The sequence below is a fragment of the Theropithecus gelada genome, chromosome 3 (assembly GCF_003255815.1).
Source record: "Theropithecus gelada isolate Dixy chromosome 3, Tgel_1.0, whole genome shotgun sequence".
Taxonomy (NCBI): Eukaryota; Metazoa; Chordata; class Mammalia; order Primates; family Cercopithecidae; genus Theropithecus; species Theropithecus gelada.
The window spans coordinates 1,924,191-1,938,051 of NC_037670.1; the positions used below are offsets into that span (position 1 = coordinate 1,924,191).

The 13,861-nt window shown below is 44.9% G+C and overlaps 1 pseudogene; it reads left to right on the forward strand.

Moving 5' to 3' along the window:
- The first annotated feature begins 12,212 nt into the window (after positions 1–12,212).
- On the forward strand, positions 12,213–12,312 carry LOC112621881 (annotated as a pseudogene).
- Positions 12,313–13,861: the final 1,549 nt, after the last annotated feature.

Here is a 13,861-nt window from a genome sequence, read left to right on the forward strand (position 1 = left end):
ATTCCAGCAATTTAAGAAGCCAACACAGGAGGACTGCTTGAGGCCAGGAGCTAGAGACCAGCCTGAGCAACACGGTGAGACCCTGTCTCTATCCAAAAAAAGAAAAAAATTAGCTGGGTGTGGTGGTGCACACTTACAATCCCAGCTACTCGGGAAGCTGAAGTGGGAGGGTAGTTTGAGCCTGTGAGGTCAAGGTTGCAGTGAGTCATGATTATGGCACTACAGTCAAGCCTGGGTGACACAGCAAGACCCTGTCTCAAGGAACAAAACAACAACAACAACCATTTACAGACAGAAAAGAAATAGGGCTAATAAGGTATGATGTTGAAATGTGACAAATAAAGTAATATAAGGGCTTTTATCCATTTAAAATCATCAAACAAAAAATAACCTATTAAATTATAATACCCTGTGCTGGCAAAGGTGCAGTGAAATGGGCACTTTCTTATACAATGAGGGGTGTTTAAATTGTGTATGAGCCTTTCAGAGTAAAGCTTTGCAATTTTTTTTTTTTTTTTTTTTGAGATGGAGTTTCACTCCTGTTGCCCAGGCTGGAGTGCAATGATGCAATCTTGGCTCACCGCAACTTCCACCTCCTAGGTTCAAGCGATTCTCCCGCCTCAGCCTCTGAATAGCTGGAATCACAGGTGTGTGCCATCACACCCAGCTAATTTTGTATTTTTAGTAGCGATGGGGTTTCTCCATGTTGGTCAGGCTGGTCTTGAACTCCAGACCTCAGGTGATCCACCCACCTCAGCCTCCCAAAGTGTTGGGATTACAGGCTTGAGCCACCACGCCTGGCCGACAATTTTTTTTTTAATAATAGAGACACTGTCTCACCACACTCTCCTCCAAGTCCTGACATCAAGCAATCCTCCTGCCTCAACTTCCCAAAGTGCTGGGATTATACCTGGGAGGCACCCAAAACCTTGTCAATTTACATCAAGGGCAATGAGAATGTCCATTCACCATGACTCACAGTAATCTCACTTCTGGAAATACCTTGGGAGATAACTGAATCTAAACAAAAGGTCATCTGCTCAAACTGAAAATCTGGGAGTAACTGAAGACAGAGTGGTTAAGCAAAATAAGAAACAGTTATAAGAAATTAAACTATCTATGGTATTTACAGGCACCTGGTCAGTTCATGTTAGCTGCTACTTTTTTGTTGTTTACCCAGGCTGGAGTGCAGAGGCCTGATCATGACTCACTGCAGTCTCAGCCTCCCTGGGCTCAAGTGATCCTCCCACAGCAGCCTCCCAAGTAGCTGGGACTACAGGAACATGCCATCACACTAGGCTAATTTATGTATATTTCTGTAGGGATGGTAACTCCCTTAATTTCTGAGGCCTGTCTCAAACTCTTGGCCTCAAGCCATCCTCCTGCCTCAGCCTCCCAAAGTGTTGTGATTACCAGTGTGAGCCACCACACCTGTCCACCTGCTACTTTTATTATATTATATCACTAAATTCAAAATTATTTGTCATTAAAAATTATCATTTTCAAGGCTGTGGAACAATATGTGTCCTACAGCATAATTGTAAAAACATATACAGTTGTCCCTCGGTATACAGAGAGGATTCGTTCCAGCCCCTCCATCTCTGCATATACCAAAGTCCATGCATACTCATGTTTTGCAGTCAGCCCTTTGGAACCCACGTATAGGAAAAGTCCAAATATTACTTGGGCATCATGGCAAGCACGTACAGTCTCAGTCACTTGAAAGGCTGAGGTGGGAGGCATGCTTGAGCCTGAAAGGTCGAGGATGCAGTCAGCTGTGATAGCACCACTGCCACTCCAGCCTGGACAACAGAGCAAGACCCTGTCTCAGAAAAAAAAAAAAAGGTTAGAAATTGTAATGACGTCTGTTGGGCAAAATTCCATATAAGCAAAGTATAGATTAATGAAGCAATTGGTGATCAATTAGTACGATTGACTTTCTGGAGTTTCTGACAGTAAAGGTAAGAAAAATGCAAAACACAGAGACAGAGGGTTAGGGAAGGATTCTACGTGTTTAACAGGATGACACTGGCCATGTTCGTGCAGCAGCAGTATGTCACCATATGACAGACCTTGGAGAGAAGTTAGCAGATGAGGAAGTTGATAAAAATGATGAGAGAAGCAAAATACTGATAGCGATAGTGAAGTAAACCACGAAGAATTTCCATAACTGACATCAGCAAAGTAGGAATATTGTACAGTGTGTGTTTAAGTTCCTGTATAACATTGTATTTGCTTTCTGTTTGTTTGTAAGGAATGTATCTACTAAAAGTTCTTATTGCTGTCAAAATAATATGTGTAAGTCATTAGAACTTATTCTTCTGTTTTTCTACTTTGATCTTCCGGCCATCATCCCATAGCCTTACTTTAGAAATTTTTTATTTTTTTAGAAATTTGAACAAGTGCTTGTTGTGGTGGCTCATACCTCTAGGATGGGAGGCAGGGGTGGAAGGGTCACTCGAGGCCAGGAGTTTGACACCAGCCTGGCCAACAAAGTGAGACCCCATGTCTACAAAACAATTTAAAAATTAGCCAGGTGTCATCATGTATACCTACAGTCCCAGCTACTCAGGAGGCTGAGGCAGGAGGAGCCTTAGCCCCAGAGTTCAAGGCTGCAGTGAGTTGTGATTGCAGCACTGTACTCCAGCTGGGTTGCAGAGGAGACCCCATCTCCTAAAACAAAAAAAACAACAAAAAAAGAAAGAAAATAGGTAAAGTAGCAAGTTGTATGTAGCTTACTCTGAATACGTCTAAACTACATGTTCAATCTTTTGGGGTCTAGCATCTCTTTACATTTTTTAACTCTATTGAAGATCTTTTAAGACTTTTTCTTTATATAAATAATTATATTAAAATTAGAAAATAAGACAAAATTTTGAAAATATTATTCATTACATATTAATAAAACCATTTCATGTTGTTATAATGCAGGACAAATTTTTAACATAGATACATTCATTACATATGAATAATAAAACCAGTACATGTTGACGTAAGTACTACTGGTTTTTTTTGGAAACAAAGTCTACTTTCACCCACGCTGGAGTGAAGTGGCACGATCTTGACTCACTGCAACCTCCACCACCTGGGTTCAAGCAATTCTCCTGGCTCAGCCTCCCAAGTAGCTGGGATTACTGGCGCCTACCACCATGCCTGGCTCATTTTTGTGTATTTTTAGTAGAGATGTGGTTTCACCATGTTGGCCAGGCTGGTCTTGAAATCCTGACCTCAGGTGATCACCTCGGTCTCCCAAAGTGCTGAGATTACAGGCGTGAGCCATTGCACCCAAACCAATTAATATAAATGTATTAATGTATATATATTTATATATATATGTTTTTTTTTTTTTTTTTGAGACGGAGTCTCGCTCTGTCCCCCAAGCTGGAGTGCAGTGGCGCAATCTCGGCTCACTGCAAGCTCTGTCTCCCAGGTTCACGCCATTCTCCTGCCTCAGCCTCCCCAGCAGCTGGGACTACAGACGCCCGCTGCCATTCCCGGATAATTTTTTTGTATTTTTATTAGAGATAGGGTTTCACCGTGTTAGCCAGGATGGTCTAGATCTCCTGACCTCGTGATCTGCCCACCTCGGCCTCCCAACAGATTAATATATTTTTTAAAACACTGATTAGTCAGGCAACAACACTGGGCAGGGGTCTCCTCATTCCCAGCGATGCAAACCCCACTGCACAGCTCCGGGGTTGCAAGGGCTACAGCGCCAAAAGGCTCTAACTTGTGAGTTCATATTTTATTTGTATTCTATTTGTATTGTGAGACAGGGTCCTGCTCTGTCGCCCAGACTGGAATGCAGTTGTGTGTGCACTTATAGCTCACTGCAGCCTCGACCTTCTGGGCTCAAGCCATCTTCCTGCCTCAGCTCCCCACTGACTGGTGCCACAGTTGAGTGCCACCATACCTGGCTATTTTTTTAATTTTTTGTTCTGTTGCCCAAGCTGGCCTCAAACGCCTGACCTCAAGAGATCTGCCCACCTCAGCCTCCTGAGTAGCTGGGACTATAAGTACACATCACCATACCTAGCTACATTTATTTCATTTTATTAAATTTTGAAAAATATTTTTATAGAGAGGAGGTCTTGCTATGTTGCCCAGGCTGGTCTCAAATTCCTGCCCTTAAAAGATACTCCCATCTCTGCCTCCCAAACAACTGTGACTACAGGCATGAGCCACCGCAATGAGCCTGAAGAGATTTCTTTAATCTAGCATCCCATACTTGATAGGATTGAGAAAGGCAGTAGTGTTTTTTAAAATTACTTAATAATTCAGTAAGAATCTATCTCAGCCTTGACCTCTGCCTTCTCTCACATCCAGTCTGTCAGGAAATCCTGTTGTGTCTTCAACATGTGTTGAAGATCTCCACCCAGCAACCCCCTAGCCTCCTCCCCTGCTTCTCTCCTCTGACCATCTCTCACCACCACTATGACCCTGGTCAGGACCACTATCATCTCCCGCCTGGATGTTGCCGCAGCTTGGCCCCCATGCTTCTACCCAAATCTTCCCACAGTCTTTCTCAACTCAGCAGCCGGAGAAAGCTTTTAAATCGGGAGAGAGATCATGTCACCTCTCTGCTCAGAACCCTCCCACAGTTCCCATCTCAGTCAGAGTAAAAGCCAAAGCCCCAGCAATAACCTCCCAGGGCTTACACGATCTGTGCTGATCCCAGCCCAGCAACTCCCTGGCCTCCTGCCCTAATTCTCTCCCTCTCTCCTTCTGCTCCACTGACCTCCTTCCAGAGCCTCAGACACACCTCAGACACTTTATTCCGTTGTTTCTGCCTACAATCCTCTTCCCTCAGCACCTCGGCCAGCTCCTTCCCCTCCTTCAAGTCTTGGCTTAATTTTCACTTAGGAGGCCATCCCTGACCATTCTATTTAACATTGCCATCTGTCCCCATGCCCACCATGCTCATTTATTCTTTTCTTTTCTTTTCTTTTTCTTTTTTTTTTTTTTTTTTTTTGTGGAGACAAGATCTTACTCTGCCACCAAGGCTGGAGTGCAGTGGTACAATCATAGCTCACTGCCACCTCCAATTCCCAGGCTCAAGCAATCCTCCCACCTCAGCCTCCCTAGTAGCTGGGACTACAGGGGCATGTCGTCATGCCTGCCTGATTTCTTTTATTATTTTATTTTATTTGAAGATGGAGTTTCACTCTTCTTGACCAGACTGGAGTGCAGTGGTGCAATCCTGACTCACTACAACTTCCACCTCCCAGTTTCAAGGATATCTCCTGCCTCAGCCTTCCTAGTAGCTGGGATTACAGGCGCGTGCCACCATACCTGGCTAATTTTTGTATTTTCAGTAGATATGGGGTTTTGCCATGTTGGCCAGGCTGGTCTCAAACTCCTGACAGGTGATCTGCCTGCCTCAGCCTCCCAAAGTGCTGAAATTACAGACGCGAGCCACTGCGCCCAGCCATTTTTTAAATTTTTTTATAGAGACAGGGTCTCACTATGTTGCCTAGGCTGGTCTTGAACTCCTGGCTTCAAGTGATTCTCCTGCCTGGATTCCTAAAGTGCTGAGATTACAGGCATGAGCCACCATGCCTGGCTTCATGTTTATTTCTTCTTGTGGCTGCAACAAACTTTCCTACATTTAGTGACTAAAAACACCACAAATCAACCATCTTACAATTCTGGGGGCCAGAAGCCCAAACTAGGTTTATTAAGGCTAAAGTCAAGGTTTCAGCAGGGCTGCATTCCTTCTGGATGCTCTACCATGTTCTCTTGGCTTTTCCAGCTTCTAGAAGACACCCCCATTTCTTGGATCATGGCCCCTGACTCCATCTTCAAAGCCAGAAGTGAAGCATCTTCAAATCTCCCTCTCTGACCTCGGCTTCCATAACCACCTCTCCTGTTCCAATTCTGACTCTCCTACCCTCTTTCTTTTATAAAGATCCTTGTGATTCACCTGAGGTCAGGAGTTCAAGACCAGCCTGACCAACAGAGAGAAACTCTATCTCTACTAAAAACACAAAAATTAGCCGGGTGTAGTGGCGCATGCCTGTATTCCCAGCTACTCTGGAGGCTGAGGCAGGAGAATTGCTTGAACCCAGGAGGCGGAGGCTGCGGTAAGCCAAGATCGCACCATTGCACTCCAGCCTGGGCAACAAGAGCGAAACTCCGTCTCAAAAAAAAAAAAAAAAAAAATCCTTGTAATTGCTGGGCATAGTGGCTTCCACACATAATTCCAACACTTGGGGAGGTCAAAGCAGGAGGAAAACTTGAGGCCCAGAGTTTGAAACTAGCCTGGACAACATAGTGAGACCCCCACCTCTACAAAAAAATAAAAATAAATATCAGCCAGACATGGTGGTATGTGCCTGTACTCCCAGCTACTTGAGAGGCTGACGTGAGATGATCGCTTTAGCCCAGGAGTTTCAGATCAGCCTGGGCGACATAACTAAATTTCACCTCTACAAAAATGAGCTGGGCATGGGTGACATGCATGTGTAGTCCCAGCTACTTGGGAGACTGAGGTGGGAGGATCGCTTGAGCTTAGGAGGTCAAAGCTATAGTGAGCTATGATCATATCACTGCACTCCAGCCTGGATGACACGGGCAGATTTTGTCTCAAGAAAAGAAAATAAAAATATATTTGGTCTCTGTCCCTGGTTCCTGGTACAGAGCTTCTAAAGCTTTTATAAAGACCTCAGTGATAGAGGTGATAGGAGCATCTTTTGTTTTAATATTTGGTCTTGGTCCCAGGTTTCTAACACAAGAGCCTCTAAGAACTCTGGGATCTCTAGCATGATAAGAATGCATTTGGGGATGTTGTCGAGATGAATGGGTGGCTGCAAGCTCCTAGATTTCTTCAGGAGGAGGGCTAATTGCCAGAGGAAGCAACCACATGATTAGAGGCTTGGAACTTTCAGCCTCACCCGCTTAACTCCAGGAGGCAAGTGGGGCTGGAGATTGACTTAATCACCAATAGCCAAGGATTGTATCAATCGTGCTTGCATAATAAAGCCTCCATAAACACCCTGAACAACAGGACTGCAGAGCTTCCCAGTTACTGAACACAGGAGATGCTGGGAGTGTAGCATGTTCAACAGTGCATGTGAGCTCTGTGCCCCCTCCCCACTTACCTTGCCCTGGGCAACCTTTTTTTTTTTTTTTTTTTTTTGAGAAAGGGTCTGGCTCTTTTATCCAGGCTAGAGTGCAGTGGCACAGGTTAGAGTGCAGTAGCACAATCTTAGCTCACTGCAACCTAAGCTTCCCCAGTCCCCAGATCAAAACATCCTCCCACCTCAGCTTCCCTAGTAACTGGAACTACAGGTGCACACCACTGTGCACTCGGTTATTTATTTATTTATTTATTGAGACGGAGTCTAGTTCTTAGTAACTGGAACCGAGGAAAGAGAGACCCTCTCATATTGTTTTATACTCAGTACCTGTTTTAAGAAAAAACAAGGAAGTAAAACCAAAGACAGGCAGCCCGGTGCCAGGCCCGAAACCAGGCCTGGGCCTGCCTGGCCTAAACCCAGTAGTTAAAAATCAACTCATAACTTAGAAACCGATGTTATTCATAGATTCCAGACATTGTATAGAAAAACATTGTGAAACTCCCTGCCCTGTTCTGTTTCTCTCTGACCACCGGTGCATGCAGCCCCTGTCACGTACCCCCTGCTTGCTCAAATCAGTCATGACCCTTTCATGTGAAATCTTTAGTGCTGTGAGCCTTAAAAGGGACAGAAATTGTGCACTCAGGGAGCTCGGATTTTAAGGCAGTAGCTTGCCGATGCTCCCAGCTGAATAAAGCCCTTCCTTCTACAACTCGGTGTCTGAGAGGTTTTGTCTGCGGCTCGTCCTGCTACAGAACTACAGGTGCACACCACCGCACTCGGTTATTTATTTATTGAGACACAGTCTAGTTCTGTCACCCAGGCTAAAGTGCAGTGATGTGATCTCAGCTCACTGCAACCTCCACCCCCAGGTTCAAGCGATTCTCCTGCCTCAACCTCCTGAGTAGCTGGAATTACAGGTGCGCACCACCACGCCTGGCTAATGTTTGCATTTTTAGTAGACGGGGTTTCACCATGTTGGTCAGACTGGTCTCGAACTCCTGACCTCGTGATTCGTCCACCTTGGCCTCTCAAAGTGCTGGGATTGCAAGGCTTGAGCCACTGTGCTCAGCTTTTTAAAAATTTTTTACAGAGACAGGGTTTCACCATGTTGCCCAGGCTGGTCTCAAACCCCTGAGTTTAAGCAATCCTCCCACCTCGGCCTCCCAAGTGTTGGGATTACAGCGTGAGCCACTGCATCTGGCATGTACATCTCTTTCATTGGCTGTTTCTGCAATGCATCCTTTACAATGAACCAGTAATAGGAAATGAACTGGCCCGATGTGGTGGCTCACATCTGTAATCCCAGCACTTCAAAGATGCTGAGGTGGGAGGATTGCTTGGGCCCAGGAATTTGTGGCCAACCTGTGCAACATAACAAGACCCCAACTCTACAAAAAATAAATTAGCCAGATATAGTGGTGCAGACATGTAGTCTCAGCTACTAGGGAGGCTGAGGTGGGAGGACCACTTGAGCCCAGGCAGTCAAGGCTGCAGTGAGCTATGACTGCACCACTGCACAACAGCCTGGGCAACAAAATGAGACCCTGTCTCTCAGAAAAAAAGAAAATAAACTGTTTTTGTGAGTTCTGTAAGCTGTTCTAGCAAATGATTAAACCCAGGAAGGTGGTCATGGGAACCCCTGATTTGTGACAGGTTGGTCAAAAGTACAGGTGACAACCTAGGACTTGCCATTGGCATCTGAAATGAGGGTGGTCTCGTGGGACTGAGCCCCTCATCTGGGGGGTCTGTGCCAACTCCACGTAGTGTCAGAATAAAATTGTGGGATACCCAGTTAATATCCAGAGCATTGGAGAATTTGGTGTACAAACTCCACACACACATTCAGTCAGAAGTGTGTGAGGAGAGACAAACACGGGCTTTTCTTTCACCTGTCTACCTGCTTAACTGCATAGGAGAGGCAACACGTGGTGCTCATGAACAAAGCAAGCATTAAAGTCAGACCAGACCCGACATTTGACTCAGTCTTAATATCCAGGCGAGCTTGGGCAAATCACTCATTATCCCTAAGTCTTCATCACTTCATTCATAAAATGGGGATAACTGTGGCACCTGCCTGTGATTTTATGAGAACTAATGAAATACTATGCTTGGTGTTAGTGTGATCATTATACCTATTCCAAACTATCTGACAAGGACAGTAATATATGATAACATCAACAGATTAGAAATTGTAATGAGTTCTCTCAGGCAAAATTCCATACAAGCAAATTACTGTCTCTCCAAAGCATTCCCACCACACTTAATTCATCATTCCCTGAACAAAATGTGCCATCTTCATTGTCCAGGTCTTTACAGTGCTGGTTTCCCTGCCTGGGCAGCTCCCTCCATCCCATCCCAGCCCATTCCCCATCCCTCCACCTCCCCCTTCCCTCCCGACTCTCATGCAAGTCTTCCTCATTTTTCAGGACCCGGCTTCAATGTCACCTTAACTGGAAGCTTCTCTCACCCTCCGGAAGAGCTTCCCATTGCATGTGATGCATGTACTGTTATTTGACCATTTTTGAGTCATAGGCCAAGTCTTTTTGTACCTGAATAACATGCTGCCCAGTCAGTCTCTCTTCCTGGACTCTGAAGTCTTTCATGGTAGATCCAGCTGGAAATGACAAAAAGACATTCTTTAAAAAAAAAAAGGGGGATGATATAAACAGACACAAGTTCTTAAACGTTTTAAATGGTATGTGAAAAGCAAACAAAAATCAAAGGCTTATGGGAAACAGGAAGGAAAGAATTACTGGGAACTTCATCAAGGGTTAATATTTTGTTTGGTTTTTTGTTTGTTTTTTTTTTTTTTTTTGAGACGGAGTCTCGCTCTGTCGCCAGGCTGGAGTGCAGTGGCGCGATCTCGGCTCACTGCAAGCTCCGAATTTCCCAGGTTTACCCCATTCTCCTGCCTCAGCCTCCCGAGTAGCTGGGACTACAGGCACCCGCCACCACGCCTGGTTAAGTTTTTGTACTTTTAGTACAGACGGGGTTTCATCGTGTTACCCAGGATGGTCTCAATCTCCTGACCTTGTGATCTGCCTGCCTCAGCCTCCCAAAGTGCTGGGATTACAGGCATGAGCCACCGTGCCTGGTCTAATTCACTTAAATTATTTTATTTTATTTTATTTATTTTATTTATTTTATTTTTTGAGACAGAGTCTCATTCTGTTACCTAGGCTGGAGTGCAGTGGTGCAATCAGGGCTCATTGCAGCCTCGACCTCCTGGGTTCAAGTAATCTCACCTAATTTTTATTTGGTTTAAGAAACTCAGTCTTGGTTGAGCATGGTGGCTTACGCCTATAATCTCAACACTTTGGGAGGCTGAGAGGGGTGGATTACTTGAGGCCAGCAGTTTGAGATCAGCCTGGGTAACATATTAAGACCCTGTCTCCACACAAAAAACAGTGAATTTGTGAAAGGCAATTTTTTCCACAGACTGGCGGTGGAGGGAATGATTTCAGGATGATTGAACTGCATTACCTATATTGTGCACTTTATTTCTATTATCATTGCATTGTAATATACAATGAAATAATTCTACAACTCATGATAATGTACAATCAGTGGGATCTCTGAACTTATTTTCCTACAACTAGAAGGTCCCCCTGGAGCGATGGGAGAAACAGGCACTAGATTCTCATAAGGAGCACGCAACCTAGATCCCTCACATGCACAGTTCACAACAGGGTTCATGCTCCTATGAGAATCTAATGCTGCCGCTGATCTGACAGGCCATGGTGCTCAGGTGGTCATGTGAGCGATGGGAGGGGCTGTAAATACAGATGAAGTTTCCCCTCACTCTCCTGCTGCTCACCTCCGGCTCTGTGGCCCTGTGGTTGGAGACCCTGCTCGACTGCATTCGAAAGTACCTATCCCATACCATTCTTCAGACTCACCTATACTGCCGCAGTCGTCAAGTGTAGCACTCCTTAGCTTGCATGGCATATGCCTCGGCTGGCATTTCATCACAATCAACAGTAAGTGGTAGCTTGAGTCATTATGAGATCAATTCCTAGAAATCACCAGCATCCCATGTCCCACTGGCAAGGAGCTCAGCACCACTCCTTGGATAACCAAACCTATGCCCAAATCCAATCTGTGTGAGTCTATCTCCTGGTATCCTTCCAGGCAACAATTCTGTATTTCTAGGAGTCGAATCAGGAGATGTAAACCACTCAGAGGTTTAAACTGAAATGGGCACAGTGGCTCACACCTGTAATCCCAGCACTTTGGGAGGCCAAGGCGGGTGATCGCTTTGAGCTCAGGAGTTTGAGACCAGCCTGGAAAACATGGCGAAACACCGTCTAAACAAAAAAACACAAAAATTAGCCAGGTGTGGTGGCATATACCTGTAATCCTAGTTACTCGGGAGGCTGAGGAAGGAGAATTGCTTGAGCCCGGAAAATTCGGAGGTAGCAGTGAGCAGAGATCGTGCCACTGCACTTTAGCCCGGGTGATCGAGTGCGACCCAGTACCAAAAAAAAAGTAAAAAAAAATACATAAATTGAATATAAAAAGTATTAATTATAACAGAGGATCGGCGTAATGAGTGACACACTAGCACAAACTAAAGACAACGCTAGAGAATACAAAACTAGCAGAGGCCAGGCATGGTGGCTCATGCCTGTAATCCCAGCAGTTTGGGAAGCCTAGGCAGGAGGATCGCTTGAGGACAGGAGTTGGAGACCAGCCTGGGCAACGTAGTGAGACCCTGTGTCTACTAAACAAAAGAAAAAAATCAGCCAGGTGTGGTGGTGGTGCACACCTGTAGTTCCAGCTACTTTGGAGTCTGGCATGGGAAGATCCCTTGAACCTGAAAATTCTAGGCTGCAGTGAGTATGGGTGGATTTTGGTGTACACAGAAACGGGGGAGCTGGAACTAATCCCCCCCATATACCAAGGGACAAATTATATCTGTTTTTACAATTATACTGTAGGATACATTATGTTCCATGACAATGGTAATTTTTAATGCCAGTTTTTAATTGAGTGGAATTAACATAAAAATAAAAAAAGTAGCAGCTAATATTTACTGAGCTGTTACTAGGTGCCTATAAATACCACAGATTTTTAAATTCCCCATAACTCTTCCTTATTCCACGTAATCACTCTATCTTAAATTACTCAGGCTTGCTTCGGTAGCACATATACTAAAGTTGGAACAATAGAGAGATTGGCATGGCCTCTGTGCAAGAAAGACATGCAAATTTGTGAAGCATTCCTTTTTTTTAAAAAAAAAAGAGAAACAAAATTACACCCGGATTTTCACTGTGTGCATATGACCTTTTGTTTAGGTTGAATTATATCCAAAGATGGTATTTCCAAAAGTGAGACTACTGTGAGTCACAGGGCATGAGCATTCTTATTACACTTGATGTAAATTGTCGAGCTTTCAGGCATGGTGGCTGTCTGCTTATAATTCCAGCACTTTGGGAGGCTGAGGTGGGAGCATTGCTTGTGCCTAGGAAGTTGTGGCTGCAGTGGGCCACAATTGCACCACTGCACTCCAGTCTGGGCAACAGAGTGAGACAGAAGATTGACTTTTTAGTAGAATTTTTCTGTTCACTTGAAGATTTGGCCAGGACTGTGCTATATGAAAATTCTTCACAAAATAATCATCTCATCCAATTAATGTTGGAATTGGGAACAGAAAATGTTTTGGTGACTATTTATTCCTTCACTTGCTGTTATATAAAATATTGCCAGTGGGCATTTAACAACCAAAAGTGTCATCTCAGAGCTACCCACAATGAAAGGTGATGTCTGGGGCCCAGGTGTGTTGAGGTCCCCATGTCTGGGCTATGGGTGCTGAGTGGGACTTACTTGTCCATCCGTTTTCTATATTCCAGCACTGGGAAACTTGGGTTTATCCATCTTGATAAGAGGTCACTTAAATTCCATTTGGCAAGAACCACAAATGGAAGAAAGGCCATGAAACCACAGGCTTGCCCTTGTTCTCAAGGGAATCTTCAGCTTAGCTGGTTCTGTAAAAGAGGAATCACATTGTTGAAAAATCACCGCAGGTCAGCTGAGGTGGTCCATACCTATAATCCCAGCCCATCGGGAGACTAAGGCAGGAGGATCCTGTGAGGCCAGGAGTTCAAGACCAGCCTGGGCAACACAGTGAAATCTCTACAAAAAATTAGAAAATGAGCTGGGTGCGGTGGCACTTTCCTATAGTCCCAGCTACTCTGCAGGCTGAAGTGGGAGGATGAAAGTGGAAGCTGCAGAAGTGGAAGCTACAGTGAGCTCTGATCTCACCACTGCACTCCAGCCTGGGTGACAGAGTGAGACCCTGTCTCAACACACGCACACACACCCCCTTGTCCCAGTCTGCCCAGCCTGGACTAGTGAAAAGTCTTCTGGTTACAGAAGAAGTGTGCTCTTTTTTAGGACAGGGAGGGACCAGCAAGCTTGTTCACAGCCTTTCCCTCATCCTCTGCCTAGTTTTCCAAGAACATTTATATGGAAAGGCAGTCTCTAGGGAAAAGACCTAAATCATCAGGTTACCAAAGGAGAAATATGCCTCCTTTGTCAATTAATAAATGGAATGCCTGCCTTAAAAACCAGGGAGTTCTGCTACGATGATTGATTCACTCCCTACGACCCTGACCTATGCAGGGAATGTAAAAACCTGGAGTTTGGGGACCTATAATATTGAAGGCCACATTGCAGATGTGGAGACTCTGCCAAAGTACAGCCTTTCCACAAGGCACTACCAAACACCAGCTGGATGTCTCCATGAGGCACCACCGTATCTCTGGCTCTCGTTTCCCCCG